Genomic DNA, 5,621 nt, shown 5'->3' on the forward strand with positions numbered 1-5,621 from the left:
CTTCAGTTTTTCTCCATTCAGAATGATGCCAGCCTGAGGCTTAGCATAGATTGCTTTTACAATATTGAGGTATGTTCCTGTTATCCCTAGTTTTTCTAGAGTTTTGAACATAAAGGGATGCTGCACTTTGTTGAATGCTTTTTCCGCATCTATCGAGATGATCATATGGTTCTTGTTTTTAAGTCTATTGATGTGGTGAATAACATTTATTGATTTCCTTATATTGAATCAGCCTTGCATCCCAGGGATGAATCCTACTTGATCATGGTGCACAATTTTTTTGATATGTTTTTGTATCCGATTCGCCAGAATTTTATTGAGGATTTTTGCATCTAGGTTCATTAGAGATATTGGTCTGTAGTTTTCTTTCTTTGAAGTGTCTTTGTCTGGTTTAGGAATCAGGGTGATGTTGGCCTCGTACAATGAATTTGGAAGTTCTCCCTCTTTTTCTATTTCCTGAAATAGCTTGAAAAGTATTGTTATTAGTTCCTCTTTAAAGGTTTTGTAAACTCTGCTGTATACCCATCCGGTCCTGGGCTTTTCTTAGTTGGTAGTCTTTTGATGGCTTCTTCTATTTCCTCAATTGATATTGGTCTGTTTAGGTTGTCTATATCCTCCTGACTCAATCTGGGCAGATCATATGTCTTAGAAATTTATCTATGCCTTCACTATCTTCTATTTTATTGGAGTATAAGGATTCAAAATAATTTCTGATTATCTTCTGTATTTCTGAAGTGTCTGTTGTGATATTGCCTTTTTCATCCCGTATGCTAGTAATTTGAGTTCTCTCTCTTCTTCTCTTTGCTAGCATGGCTAAGGGTCTGTCGATTTTATTTATTTTATCAAAGAACCAACTTTTAGTTTTGTCAATTTTTTCAATTGTTTCTTTTGTTTCGATTTCATTAATTTCAGCTCTGATTTTAGTTATTTCTTGCCTTCTACTTCTTTTGCTGTTGTTTTGCTCTTCTTTTTCTAGGATTTTGAGATGAAGTATGAGATCATTTATTTGTTGTTTTTTTCTTTTTTTAAGGAATGAACTCCAAGCAATGAATTTTCCTCTTAAAACTGCTTTCAATGTGTCCCATGGATTCCGATATGTTGTGTCTGTGTTTTCATTTATCTCTAAGAATTTTTTAATTTCCTCCTTGATGTCTTCTATAACCCATTGATCATTGAGTAACCTACTGTTCATTCTCCAAGTGATGCATGATTTTTCCTTCCTTCTTTTATCTTTGATTTTCAGTTTCATTCCATTATGATCAGATAAGATGCATGGTATTATCTCTACTCCTTTATATTGTCTAAGAGTTGCCCTGTGACATAATATATGATCTATTTTTGAGAAGGATCCATGTGCTGCTGAGAAAAAAGTGTAACTGCTTGATGTTGGGGGGTATATTCTATATATATCAATTAAGTCTAGGTTATTAATTGTGTTTTTGAGTTCTATAGTTTCCTTATTCAACTTTTGTTTGGAAGATCTGTCCAGTGGTGAGAAAGGTGTGTTGAAGTCTCCCATGATTACTGTATGGTGGTCTATTAGACTCTTGAACTTGAGAAGAGTTTGTTTGATGAACATAGCTGCACCATTGTTTGGGGCATATATATTTTTGATTGTTATGTCTTGTTGGTGTATGGTTCCCTTGAGCAGTATGTAGTGACCCTCTTTATCCCTTTTGATTAACTTTGGCTTGAAATCTATTTTATTTGATATGAGTATTGACACTCCTGCTTGTTTCCGAAGTCCATATGAGTGATATGATTTTTCCCAACCTTTCACCTTCAGCCTATGTATGTCTTTTCCTATCAAATGCGTCTCCTGTAGGCAGCATATTGTTGGGTCTTGTTTTGTGATCCATTCTACTAGCCTGTGTCTCTTAATTGGTGAGTTTAAGCCATTAACATTTAGGGTTATTATTGAGATATGGGTTGTTCTTCCAGCCATATTTGTTTATTTGTGTTACTAAACATGGTTTGTTTTCCTCTTTGATTATTTTTCCCGCTTTACTGTCCTACCTCCCTCTGTTGGTTTTCATTGTTATTTTCCATTTCCTCTTCCTGTAATGTTTTGCCGAGGATGTTTTGAAGAGATGGTTTTCTAGCTGCAAATTCTTTTAACTTTTGTTTATTGTGGAAGGTTTTAATTTCATCTTCCATCCTGAAGCTTAATTTCGCTGGATACACAATTCTTGGTTGGAACCCATTTTCTTTCAGTGTTTGAAATATGTTATTCCAGGATCTTCTAGCTTTCAGAGTCTGTGTTGAAAGATCAGCTGTCATCCTGATTGGTTTACCCCTAAATGTAATCTGCTTCCTTTCTCTTGTAGCTTTTAAAATTCTCTCCTTATTCTGTATGTTGGGCATCTTCATTATAATGTGTCTAGGTGTGGATCTCTTATGATTTTGCACATTTGGCATCCTGTAGGCTTCTAGGATTTGGGATTCTGTCTCATTGTTCAAGTCTGGGAAGTTTTCTCGTATTATTTCATTGAATAGATTGCTCATTCCTTTGGTTTGGACCTCTATACCTTCCTGTATCCCAATGACTCTTAAGTTTGGTCTCTTAATGTTATCCCATATTTCTTGGATGTTCTGCTCATGGTTTCTTAACAGTCTTGCTGAGCTGTCTATGTTCTTTTCAAGTTGAAATACTTTGTCTTCATTGTCTGATGTTCTATTTTCTAAGTGTTCTACTCTGCTGGTAGTATTCTCAATTGAGTTTTTAAGTTGGTTTATTGCTTCCTGCATTTCTAGGATTTCTGTTTGTTTGTTTTTTATAACCTCTATCTCCCTGTATAGTTGATCTTTTGCTTCTTGGATTTGTTTATGTAATTCATTGTTGAAGTGATCTTTCATTGTCTGATTTTGCTGTCTGATGTCTTCCTTGAGACTCCAGATCATCTGAAGTATGTATATCCTGAATTCTTTATCTGACATTCCATCTGCTGCAGCTATTACCTCTTCTAACGTTGAGTTGACCTGCATTGCTTGTGGTCCTTTCTTTCCTTGTCTTTTCATACTGCTCACGTTTCTTTCTGCTTGGTAAAACTGTTGTGTTTTTGAAATTTTCCCCCTATATATTTATATTGCTCTTGTATAGTTGCAAAGTCTCCCTTGCAGGGGCAGGCGGCGGCCGTGCTCCTACTCCAATTGGGGTGATCTGTCTACCACTCTGACGGGCCGCTGGGCCTGTTCTGCCGGTTGGTCGCAGGTCTGCCTACCTTGCAGGCGCGGGCGGCGGCTCTGCTCTGCCCCTCCTCCAATTGGTGTGACGTGTCTACCACGCCCGCAAACCCCTGGGCCTGTTTTGCCGATCGGTCACAGGTCTGCCTACCTTGCAGGCACAGGCAGCGGCTCTGCTCTGCCCTTACTCCAATTGGGGTGACGTGTCTACCACGCCGGCGGGTCTCTGGGCTTGTTCCAAGCACGGGAGGTGGCTCTGCTCTGCCCCTACTACAATTGGGGTGACTTGCCTACCGTGCCGGCGGGGCGCTGGGCCTGTTCCAGGCGTGGGCGAAGTCTCTGCTCTGCCCCTACTCTAATTGGGGTGACGTGTGTACCATGCCGGCAGGCCGCTGGGCATGTTCCACCAGTCGGTCGCAGGTCTGCCTACCTTGCGGGCACGGGCGGCGGCTCTGCTCTGCCCCTACTCCAAATGGGGTGACGTGTATGCCGCGCCGGCAGGCCACTGGACCTGTTCCGCTGGTCAGTCACAGGTCTGCCTACCTTGCGGGCGCGGGTGGCGGCTCTGCTCTGCCCCTACTCCAATTGGGGTGTCGTGACTACCACGCCGGCGGGCCGCTGGGCCTTTTCCGGGCGCGGGCGAAGGCTCTGCTCTGCCCCTACTCCAATTGGGGTGACGTGTGTACCACGCTAGCAGGCTGCTGGGCCTGATCCGCCGGTTGGTCGCAGGTGCCTACCTTGCAGGCGCGGGCGGCGGCTCTGCTCTGTCCCTCCTACCATGCCCGCGGACCACTGGGCCTGTTCTGCCTGTCGGTTGCAGGTATGCCTACCTTGCGGGCGCGGGTGGCGGCTCTGCTCTGCCCCTACTCCAATTGGGGTGACGTGATTGCCACGCCGGCGGGCCGCTGGGCCTGTGTCGGGCACGGGCTTTGGCTCTGCTCTGCTCCTCTGGCTTGATGACAAAGTGAGAGAGACTTGGGTGTTTGTGACTCACTTTCTTTACCAGGAGACCAACTGTTTCTGTCGCCGCTGGTATCAATGAAGTTCTCTCCTCCGCCGCTTTCTGATGACATCATATCTCTGCCATGTTGGTATCCCATGCGAATGGCAGCATTTCGTTCCCTTTGCTGGGTGACCAAAGCAACGGGTGAGTCCTGACCGGCCCTCATAAGCCCCGTCTCAGTCCTGTTGCCACTGCCTATGAAGGCTCGATTGGTATTTACCTCCACAGTATTCAGTAGGACCTGGACAGAGAAGCAGTTTCCGCATGTTCTTTAGCCCTGGGCCAGAGCAGTTTCGGGAGCTGGAATTCGGCAGCACTGGGCTCGGTGTATGTTCTGATAGGAGCAGGCTCCAAGAAGCAGTTTCCGCGGGTTCTTTAGCACTGAGCCTGAGTAATTTGTCTGCGAGACGCAGGCGAATGGCAGCCTGAAATTACCTGTTCTATGGCTGAATGAGCTGTGATCAGTCGAAAACAGGGATGGTGACGTCAGCTCTCCACGATGGTGGCCGCTGGCTTCCTCTGTGGTCTGACTGGTGTGGAGAACCGAATTGGACCGCTTCCTTCCCCCGTCTCAAACCCAGAATTCAGCACTGAGCATGGTGATTGCACAGCTGGCAGAAGCCCGCAGAATCCACAGCGCTGTATCTTTGCGTTGCTATCTCGTCGTTTCCCAGTGCGCTCCGCAGACTCTAGCCGAGGGGCGATTTGCTGATTTATCAGCGTGACCCTCCGTGCAGACAAATCTCTCGCGTTTGAGTCCCCTTAGCTGATCCTCGTGCGATGGAAATCCTTCCTCTAGGATTGGGAGCACCCCAATTTTGCTGGAAATTCCTTACAAGATAGCTTTTAGCCGTTCTAACTCGTCATTCTCCCGCACAGTGACACGGTACATAGGGGTGATGCACTCCCTTTGCCGCCATCTTCCCCTCCTAAACTTACTTATCTTTCTGGTGAGAACATTCAAAATCTGTCCTTTTAGAAATGTTGAAATATATAATGCCTATATTAACTATGGTCAAAATACTGTGGGATGATCACACTAAAACTTATTCCTCCTGTCTAAATAAAACTTTTTACCCTTTGATCAACATCTTCCCTTTACCCATCTGTTATGATTTGGATTGTCAGGTGTCCTCCAAAACCTCTTGTTGATGCAAGAATATTCAGAGATAAATAATTAGATTGTAAGAGTTATAAACTAATTAGTCCATCCTGGTTTGAATAGACTGACTGGGTGATAACTGTAGGCAGGTGAGGAATGTCTATAGGAAGTGGGTCACCGGGTACATGCCCTGGGAGGGTTCTTCTTCTCTGTGACATATCCCCACCCACTCTTTGCTTCCATGAGGGGAGCAGCTTCCCTCTTTCACACTTTCCACCATGTTCTCTTGCCTCACCTTGGGCCCAGAGCAATGGAGTTGGATATTCTTGGAAT

Source organism: Marmota flaviventris, chromosome X, assembly GCF_047511675.1.
Source record: "Marmota flaviventris isolate mMarFla1 chromosome X, mMarFla1.hap1, whole genome shotgun sequence".
Lineage (NCBI taxonomy): Eukaryota > Metazoa > Chordata > Mammalia > Rodentia > Sciuridae > Marmota > Marmota flaviventris.